This window comes from Oryx dammah, unplaced genomic scaffold (genome assembly GCF_014754425.2).
Source record: "Oryx dammah isolate SB20612 unplaced genomic scaffold, SCBI_Odam_1.1 HiC_scaffold_17, whole genome shotgun sequence".
NCBI classification, from domain to species: Eukaryota; Metazoa; Chordata; class Mammalia; order Artiodactyla; family Bovidae; genus Oryx; species Oryx dammah.
In genome coordinates this window covers 75,150,922-75,161,839 of record NW_024070201.1, presented here as the reverse complement: position 1 = coordinate 75,161,839, position 10,918 = coordinate 75,150,922, and the positions used below count along the sequence as shown (strand labels likewise).

Genomic DNA, 10,918 nt, shown 5'->3' with positions numbered 1-10,918 from the left:
TCAGGCGGGATCTTTGCTGCAGTGGTAGGCTACCTAGTTGAGGTGCTCGGGTTCAATCGTTGCGATTCACAGGCTTAGGTGGGATCTTAGCTCCCAGACCAGGGATTGAAACCTAGTCCCCTGCATTGCAAGGCGATTGTTAACCACTGGAACAGCAGGGACGTCCCAAATCTACAATATACTGTTTTACATTTGACCACTGGTTCGTATTTGTAGGAGTCATAATTTGGCAAAGCATTGTAATAATTTAGGAAGGCATCTAAATCTTTTAATTCTGGATGAATTTTATGCTTGAACCTATGAAATTGCATGAGGACTAAACTTGAGAGACTTCCTATCATTCTACAATTCCTCACTCTGGACAAATCATTTTTAGGACACTTTCTTATAAATATCACCCTCTGAAAGCATATACAGTTCCACTTTTTCTGTATTTTACGATCTTAACCTACATAGGGCTGATCTCAATTATTATCGCAACATCAAATATGACAGGGAGACAAACCTGAACCACTTACAATACAACAGTATAACTTGTGAAATTCTTTTTTATCTATTTAGTTATTTACTTCTGGCTGTACTGGGTATTCGCTGCCATGTGTGGGCTTTTTCCAGTTGCAGCGAGTGGAGGCTACTCTTCATTGCGGTTGGAACTTGCCAAATTCTTCACCAACGTTCTCTGAAAAAAACTCAAGTCTTTATCTTCCTTTTTAAAAAGAATTTTACTTGTTGTTTTTGGCTGTGCTGGGTCTCTGTTGCTGCTCAAGCTTTTGTCTAGCTGCAGCGAGCGGGGTTTAACTCTGGCTGCAGTGCTGGGGCTTCCCGCAGCAGGGGTTTCTCTTGTTGCAGAGCAAGGGCTGTAAGGCATACGGGCTTAAATAGTTGTGGCACACGGGCTTAGTTGCTCCACAGCAGCTGGGATCTTCCCAGACCAGGGGTCACACCCATATGTCCTGCGAGGGCAGGCAGATTCTTAGCCACTGAGCTGGCAGGGAAGCCCTCTCTTCCTTATTTTAGCAATGGATTATGGAAAATGTGTGATTTTGTCTTGACATGAAAATATTTCACTGCATGGTGATCTTACCTGATGGATTTCGTATTTTCTACATAACTGATAGAGGAACTCCTATACGATTGTCTTCCATCTTGCTATAAAGGTCAGGGGGAAAAAAGCAGCAAACTGGGAGAGAAACAGCCAGAGTAGTAACATCTGAAGGCTTTCAGAGTATGTTGGTTTTTTTCCTTCCTTTCCAACTGTTTGTCTCCATCATCTTACAGCTCACAAAATGTAAAGGTTTCATTGTTGGTGGTGTTCTTTGCAGGGTTGGTTTTTTTTTTTTTTTTTTTCCCCTCTCCAGATTAAAGTCCTATCTCTCCTTAGTTTGTTTCTCTAGACAGCATTTGACTTGCTCACTTCTGGCTTGATTGCATCACTGAGCTTTTCTTTTGGCTTACTTCTTTTCTCGTTTCATCTAAAATGTCCTGCTTCAATCTGTCCTAGTCCAGGCCCTCCGACTGGACTCTGCCGGCACTGCCCCGGGACCAGGGTGCAGAGTTTGGTCTGTGTGATGAGTCATAGGGCCTGTGATCAAAAAGATCTGATTTTTCTTCGGAGAATCACATCTGGAAACAACAGGTGACTTGCTGCCATTCCTTGTATTTGTTCTTTCCCAGGGTTTTCTTGTCGGTTCCGGTGTACGGTTGAAGAGGCCTTAGAAGTTACAGGCTCTGAATCTTCACTTTTGTCCCTTTTTCTTCTGTTTCTATTGTTGATCCCTTTCCAGCAATTCTTTTCCTCCTGGCCAGCAGGGCACTCATTTCCTCCACTAAATCAGTACCCTCTCGAGGAAGGGGTCTATTTCCACAACCAACATCTCCTTCAGATGAGGCCAAGTTCATACTGAACTTCCTCCACTTGGAAAGAGGCATTCTCCACCCGTGACACTTTGCTAAGTTTTGGGCCTGCAACTGCAGCTGCAAGTCCAGTTAAAGGGTGACTGTCTTCAGACGTGAATCCCAGGGCAGGGGTGGGGGTGGGGGGTGGGAATCCAGATACAGGGAGGGGAGGAACAGGGAGAGGGGGTGGAGGAGGTGGAGGCCCTGAGGATGGAAGTGGAGTGGGTGGAAGGGACCTGGGGAAGGAGGGGCGCAGGACCCTGATGCCTGGGCAGGACCTGGGGGGTAGTGGCTGGGGTGCAGGTGGTCCCATGACAATGCCCTGAGCAGCTGCCTGCAAGCCTGGCTCCGAAGCAGAGGAGGGCCCCAGCACAGGGTTCCGGGGCCTCTCCACCGAGGCAGAGGGCGGGGGCATTTGATCTTCCCTGCTCTCGCGCCCTCTCTAGCTGCTCCTGCGCTGTTACCGTCCCTCACCAGGTCCAGTCTCTGAAGCCTCTCCTACTCGTCTCTCCTGCTCCAGTGATCCTGGCGTTCCCTCTTCTCTCTCTCCAGCTGCTCCTGTTCCAGTCGCTCCCTCCCTGGACTCTCCCTTTCTCCCTTCTCCCTCTCCAATCTCGCCCTTTCCCTTCTTTCTCTCTCCAGCCTTTCCCACGCCAGCTCCTTTTATGGTTGCTGGGCTTGTAGCTGCCTTCTTTGAATTTCCAAATTGTGATGGGCCATTGTGAACTTGGGCAGGTAGTCGGGAATTTTGGCCATTTCCTATGAATTCAACACTTCTAAGGCATGCATCAGGGCACTTGTGAAGACACTGGCATCTTCTTTGCTGCCAAAGTTGAGACCCTACACCTGTCTAGCGTCCTGCCCTGGGTGGAAGGTCTGAGTAGCTTGATTGTATTTCAACCCTTTGGGAACAATACAATTTATCATGATCTGATGATGGTCCTGAATCTTCCTGCCCACCACTCCGAATGTGTTGCTGCCTGTATGATGATATATATGAACTCTGCTGAACCCAGGAGAACCGCCAGCTGGCACCCACTTTTTACTGGCATCATCTTAAACCCTTACAGCAGCTCCTGCCTGACGGCTATTCTGTTTAGTTTTTACTTTAAACATATTATGTCACTCCCTTCTCCTCTGCAGTTTTTGCTGAAAAACCAGCTGATAACCTTATGGGAGTTCCCTTGTATGTTATCGGTTGCTTTTCCCCTGTTGCTTTTACTATCTCTACTTTTGATTGTTGTCATTTTGATTACAGTGTGTCGTGGTGTACTCTTCTGTGGGTTTATCCTGTTTGGAACTCTCTGTGTTTCCTGTGGGTGACTGTTTCCTTTCCCAGGTTAGGGAAGTTTTCAGCTTTTCTCTCTCCAAATATTTCCTCAGGCCCTCTCTCTTCTCCTTCTGAGACCCTGATAATGTGAATCTTAGGGTGCTTACTGTTGGTCCAGAGGTTTCTTAAATTGTCCTTTCTTTTTCTGCTCCACAATAGTGATTTCCCCTACTCAGTCTTCCAGCTCACTAATCTGCTCTGCTTCATTTACTCTACTACTGACTCCTTCCAGTGTGTTTTTCATCCCAGTTATTGTATTGTTCAATTGTTTTGGTTGTTCTTTATACTTTCTCTTTGTTTAAAAGTCCTTCTAACTTATGGATCTGTGCATCCATTTTTCTCCCTAGTTCTTGGATCACCTTTACCACTTAGTCTGAACTCCTCTGGTAGACTGCCTATTTCCACATCACTTGGTTTTTCTGGAGTTTTATCTTGATCCTTCATCTGAAACAGATTCCCCTGCCACCTCATTTTGGGTTGTGTTTCTCAACTTTGGAGAAGCAGCCTTCAGTAGGAGAGGTCCTATGGGTCCCAGCAGTGCCCTCCTCTCTCATCACCCAAGGGCCAGGGACCAGTGGTCCCAGGGCAGTGTCTAGCCTGCATTTGCACACTACAGTCTGCTGGATTGTAGCTTTCTTCCTTCTAGTTTCTGCTCCCTGGTGGGTGAGAGGCTGCTCTAGAAGCCTGTGTAGGCTTCCTAGTGGAGAGGTGATGCCTGCTGATGGGTGGGAGGAGCTGGGTCCTGGCTCTCTGGTACGCAGGATGGTGTCTAGGGTCATGTCCAGAGGTGACTGTGGGATCAGGAAGTCTTTCGGCAACCTGTCTGCTAATGGGCAGAGCCGTGTTCCTGCCCGGTTAGTTGTGGCCTGAGGCATCCAGCTCTGAAGCCTACAGGCTGCTGAGTGGAGCCAGGTGTTGCTGCTAAGGACCCAAGCAAGACGCCTGCCTCAAGGAGAGTTCATGCAGAAGAATAACCCCCAAAATATCTGCCAGCAGCTTTTGGACCCCAGCAGGAGCCACAGGCGCCCCACCACCAGGAGACCACCCAGGACTATCAGGTAGGTCTGCTCCAGCCTCCTATGACATCATTGCTTTTGTCCTCCATCCCAGTGCACATGAGATTTTGTGCAATCCCTTTAAGAGTTGGGTCTGTCTCCCCCGGCCCTGTGGCGCTCCGGCAGTTAAGCCCTGCTGGCCTTCAAATCCTAATGCTCTGGGGTGCTCCTCTTCCCGATGCCAGACCCTTGGGTTAGGAAGCCTCACGTGGGCCTCAGGACTCTCACTCCTGTGGGAGAGCGTCTGTGATATAATGATTCTCCAGTGGGTGGGGGTGACAAGGGGTTGATTATCTTACAGGTACAACCCTCCTACCATCTTGTTGCCACTTCTTTCTGCCTTTAGATGCAGACGATCTGCTCCGGCAGGCTCCGGCCTTTTTTATCGATGGCTGTCCAGCAGTTAGTTGTGATTTTGGTGTGTCCATGAGAAGAGGTTAAGCTCAAGGCTTTTCCACTTCGCCATTTTGAAAGAACTACCTTTTTTGGAAGAAAAAAAAAAAGAAAAGAAACATGACTACATTAAATAGGCATGTGGATTGTGTGACACATTCTTTTTTTTTTAAGTATTTTATTAATTTTCTGTTCAGCCATTTACTATGTAACAAAATTTTAAATCTTTTAATTTTTTTTTATACATTAAAAAAATTTAAGTATACATCATAGGAGTGAGAAAATGCAGTGTATGGAAAGCACTGTGATAGACAAGTACCTAAGAAATTATCAGTCTGTTCTAAGTGGCACAAAGGTCACAGGTTGTGTGACTCGGAAGTCAATTTTGACTCAGGGAGGACATGCCAGTCCTCAGACCCTGGGAGCGCCTGGAGTGGGCTCAGTTCTGAGCTTGGAAATTAAGGAGAGATGAAGCTGAAGATCCAGCCTCTGTCTGACTTTCGGACCACAGATGCTAGAGCTTTAGTGCCAGGAAAGAGCTTGAAGGTCAATGAGTACAACATCCTCTCCTAAGTAACTGAAACAGAGACCCTGGGGCACTCAAGTGACCTGGGGGGACTTCCCAGGTGACAAGAGGTGAGCTGGGACAGAGCTAGACCTTGAACCCCGGTCTTCTACTGTCCAGCTGAGGCTCTTTCCAGTACTGCATCACCAATTTTGGAATTTAGAAAAGATCCTCCCTTTGCAACTTTTTCCCTGCTGGTTCCCAGCTGGCTGCTTATCTTCAGACAAGAGCTGATGTGTGAGTGAATGTCTCCTGCAGGATTCCCAGAGGAGACACTCCGAGGCAGAGATCTGCATGCAGGACATTTGCTGGAGAGTGTTCTCAGAACGAGCACCTTGAAGGGACAGAGAGAGGCAGGACTGGACAGAAAGAGAAGCTGAAGCCTCAGATATTTCCACTCACTGCCCTGGAGTGGAGATGGTCCTTCAGGATCGTTCCAGATCCAACCCAGGAGGTGAGACCTTCACACTCCCCACACTGACCACTCACTGGATGCAGGCGGCATAACCATAGGCCAGGCCGCTCCCTTTAGCTGAGAGCAAAACTCAGTGAGCTAACATCAGGGTGTTCAGGGTTTTATTCCTTTTTGGTGACTCGAGGGGAGAATTTGTGTCTGCTTTTTGCAGCCTCTGGAGACTGACCACACTCATGGCCCCGTCTCCACCTTTACATGCCAGTCATTTCAAATAACTCTGACCTTTCTTCGGTCCTCTCATCTTTCCAACCTCAGCAGGGACGTGTTCTCTTTTTAAGGACTATGTGATTAGACAGGGCCCACCTGCATGATCCAGGCTCACCTTTCCATCTCTAGATCCTTACTGTACTCATACGTAGTACAAAGTCCTGCCATGTAAGGTCACAGGTTCCAGGGATAAGGAAGTAGACATATGGGGTGGGGGGGCTTTACTCTGCCTGCCACAGTATGAATTAAATGTATTATAAGAATACTCCACATGTTCATAGCAGCATTATTCATAATAGCCAAAAAGTGCAAATAACCCAAACGTCCAGCAACTGATGTGTGTGTATGTGGGTATATAATGTTGTTGTTCAGCTGCCAAGTCCGACTTTTCAAGACCCCATGGAGTGCAGCACATCAGGCCTCCCTTACCATCTCCTGGAGTTTGCCCAAGTTCTTGCCCATTGAATCAGTGATGCCATCCAATCTTTTCAGCCTCTGTGGCCCTCTTCTCCAGCCTTCAGTCTTTCCCACCTTTAGCGTCTTTTCCAAACAGTCGGCTCTTCACATCAGGTAAAAGGATTGGAGCTTCAGCTTCATTATCAGTCCTTCCAGGGAGTATTCGAGGTTGATTTCCTTTAAGACCAACTCGTTTGATCTTCTCCCTGTCCAGGGGACTCAAGAGTCTCCTCCAACACCTCAGTTCAAAAGTATCAATTCTTCGGTGCTCTGCCTTCTTTACAGTTCAGTTCTCACATCCATACATGACTACTGGAAAGACCACAGCCTTGACTATGAGACGATAACAGGCAGGAAGGCCAGGGGTTTCCAAATGGGGGAAATAGGCTGCAAGTGTCAGACATTTCTTCTCTCTCTCTTAAGCAGCAGGAGGAAACAAACTAGTGTTACATTTTTCTTCTTCTCTATACAAATTTAAAAAGAGGTTTTTCTTAAAATTCTGTTGCCATAATGACACCTGGTTCTACCTGAACTTAACTTTTCTCAAACCTTGAGCTAACCAATGCATTTTTCTTATGGAAATGTTTGTCTTAAGCTATGTTAATGTGCTGTGTATTTACCCCAGACTCTGTCTTCAAGTTGGTTCCGGTTCAACGGCTCAGAACCGACTTGACAAACCAGTATGTGATACTCATGCATTGTCCTCCTAATCCATGTTAGTGAAACCACGTATCTGTATGGTCCTAATCCATGTTAGTGAAACCATGTATCTGTATGGGAATCCGCCTTTCTTCAAGATTCACGTCAATCGTTTTATGGCCCGGGATGACTCACCTGGTGCCAAGGTTATTTCAAAATGCATCTTGTGGGTGAGGGGCTGATGCCATTCTCTGAGTTTTGAGACGTTTCCTTTCTTTAATTAGCAGACTGCTAGTAGCTATATAACATCCAGCTAGACTGGAGGGCGGGGGGGCCTCTTTCTGCCCCCTTCTGATGTCTGTGTCAGAAGCTTTCTCTATCTCTTTTATACTTTAATAAAACTTTATTACACCAAAGCTCTGAGCGATGAAGCCTTGTCTCTGGCCCCGGATTGAATTCTTCTCCTGCAGAGGCCAAGAATCCTGGCGTCTTTCGTGGTTTAGCAACAACCTTTCAACTACACGGGCCTTTGTTGGCAGTGATGTCTTTGCTTTTCAATACATTGTCTAGGTTTGTCACAGCTTTCCTGCCAAGAAGCAACTGTCTTCTAATTCAGGGCTGCAGTCACCATCCACAGTGACTTTAGAGCCCAAGAAGAGGGACTCTGTCACTGCTTCTTTCTTTTCCCTTCTATCTGTCAAGAAGTGATGAGACTCAGTGGCATGATCTTAGTTTTTTTTAATATTGAGTTTTAAGCCAGCCTTTTCACTCTCATTCTTCACCCTTACCAAGAGGTTCTTTAGAAGCAATAGTTAGAACCTTGTATGGAACAACTGACTGATTCAGGATTGAGAAAGGAGTATGACAAGGCTGTTTACTGTCATCCTGTTTATTTATTTAACTTTCATGCAGAGCACATCATGTGAAATGCTGGGCTGGATGAGTTACAAGCTGGAATCAAGATTGCCAGGAGAAATATATAAATGTAGTATAGCTAAATCTATAGAAACATAAGTAGACTAGCAGTTTCCAAGGGCTGAAGAGGCGGAAATGGTCAATGACTTTTAGGGGTGATAAAAATGTTCCCAAATGAGATTATGGTGACTGTTACACGACTATATAAATATACCAAAGTCATTGAATGGCACAATTTAGAGGCGGGGATTTCACAGTATGTGAAGACTATCTTAAGAAAGTTGTGGGGCTTCCATGGTAGTTCAGAGGTTAAGAGTCTGCCTTGCAGGGCAGGGGACACCGATTCGATCCCTGGTCTGGGAAGATCCTACATCACTGAGAACAACTAAGCCCAGGTGCCACAACTACCCAGCTTGCGCTCTACAGCTGAGAACCACAACTTCTGAAGCCGGCGTGCCCTGGAGCCCGTGCTCTGAAACAAGAGAAACCACTGCGATGAGAAGCCCAAGCACCACAACCAGAGAAAGCCCACACAGGAACAGACTCAGCACAGCCAAAAAATAAACAAACAAAAAAATTATTAAAAAAAAAAAAAAAGTTGTTTAAAACTGCCTTACAGGAGAGTCCCTGGTGGTCCAGTGGTAGGACTCCATGCTTTCACTGCCGAGGGCCCAGGTTCAATCCCTGGTTGGGGGGCTAAAATCCTGCAAGCCTGGGAGTGTGGCCAAAAGAACAAAAGATGCCTTAGAGGTAATGTGTCTTTTATTTTATATCAAGACAGTTAGGCATGAGCAACAGGGGTGGCCTAGCCTAGCCAACAGGATGCAAGCTGATCTCTAAACCCCATCCCAGACACACCCAGGAGAGCTCACAGATATGCTACAAAAATAACCACAGAGACTTTCCCAACTCCTGCATATGCACCCTGGGCACACAGTGGATACAAACTAACCACAGGGGCTTCCTCAAGTAAACTTAGGCAGCTAGGAGCCCACTAAAGGGTCACTGATATTCTATATGTACATACATCTGGTTATAATAGACTGAATTATGGGAAGGTGTGCACAACAGAGCCTATAGTTATATAACTTACAAGTGTCAACTGGCCTTCAGCATATGCCCATTTCAATTCTTTTCTTGATTGGTGGTGGGTACAAGCCCTGTTTTACACAGGGCACAACCAAGAGGAGGAGATGAAGGATAAAAAGGGGGCAGCCGAGAGGGATGGGGGACAATTTTTTTAGGCGTAGAAAGTATTACAGGGTAGGGGTCGTCCATGTGGGCTGGAGTTGAGCCTTTAGGGACCCACCTTTCCAAACCCTAGTTAGTACTTGAATCCCTGGGGCTTATAGCGGCAGTCCCTCAGAGTCCTTCTGGGTCCCGGTTGACACCCTCCAAGCGCATTTCTTGTTGGAAATACCCAATGGCCATAGTGTAAGATCAGAGGCTTTGAGTCTCTGGATCTAGAAAGAGGTCATTGACATAAACAAAAGGTCTCCCATATAACATCTCAGAAGGAGGCACTTTACATCTGATTGTCCTTATTAGTGAGCAATGCTAAGACTGAATTCCGGCTTAAGGTGATGCCAATGGATGGAAACTGTATTTTTAACAAGCGCTTCAGAAAAGTCATCTACCTTACAGGGATAATACTACTTCACAAGGGAAGTGATGAGAATGAAATTAGAACATGATAAAATTAGTAAAATCATAAATAATGTCCCCTCCCAAGAGAGATGTCCACACCCTAACCCCTGGAACCTGTGATTATGCTACCCGACACGGCAAAAGGAACCTTGCAGACAGTTTACGTATTTAGAGATGATTCAGTTTACGTATTTAGAGATGCAGAGATTACTTTGGATTATCTGGGTGAGCTCAACCTAACCACATGAGTCCTTAGATGCAGAGAACCTTTCTCGGAGATCAGAGACAGAGATGACATTGCTGGCTTTGAAGATGAAAGAAGGGTGTCGACAGCCAAGGAATGTGCTGATCTCTAGAAGCTGGAAAAGACAAGAAAAGAGATTCTCTTTTTTGTCTCCAGAAAGAATACAGCCCTACAGACATCATGACATTAGGCCCATGAGACCCTTGTTGGACTTCTATAGAACTGTGAGATCAGAGTATTTTTTAAGCCACTAAATCTGCAGTAATTTGTTAATCAGCAATAGAAAATTCTTACCAAACAGCACAAAACTCAAGTTTCCCCATCCCATGGGCAAAAAGCACAATTACATTAAAAAAGTGAACAAATTCTGCTGACTTCTGCCCCCACCTACTCAGTCCCTGCTGAAGAGTCCCTCAAACTTCTGACGGTTCTCAGGGGATCTCTATATTCATGAAATGATCTGCTTCTGAAATAATCCATTTCTAATCAGTACTCTGTCAACTGTTTAAAATTGCTAATAAACAACAATGTCTTCTTGTATAGCACAGGGAACTATATTCAATATCCTATGATAAACCATAACAGAAAAGAATAAGAATGAGCTTATAATAAATGAGCTTCCCTGGTGGTTCAGTAACAGACAGTAAAGGATCCGCCTGCAATGCCAGAGACCTAGGTTCCATTCCTGGGTCAGGAAGATCCTCTGGAGAAAGGAATAGCTACCCACTCCAGTATTCCTGCCTGGAGAATGCCATGGACAGAGGAGCCTCGTGGGTTACAGTCCATGGGGTCGCAAAGAGTCAGACATGACTGAGCAACTAACACTTTTTTCATATGTAAAACTGAATCACTTTGCTGTATATCAGAAATTAGCACATTATAAATCAACTATACTTCAATAATTTTTTTAAAAAGGGGATTAAAATATTCCCTCCAAAAAAGAGATGCTGTACTGGATAGGCTCCAGTCTCCTTTGGGGACCACCTACACTAGACCCCAGCTCTTGCCAGGGACTCATTCCACACCTTTGATCACCAGGTTTCTGGAAAGCCTGTAAATGGGCACAGCTGCTCTGGGGTCATTCATTTGGTGGGGG

General features: G+C 45.8%; 1 pseudogene; it reads right to left on the bottom strand.

Annotated features, from left to right (window-relative positions):
• Positions 1 to 1,321: 1,321 nt before the first annotated feature.
• Positions 1,322 to 6,217, bottom strand: LOC120876972 (annotated as a pseudogene).
• Between the last annotated feature and the right edge of the window lie 4,701 nt (positions 6,218 to 10,918).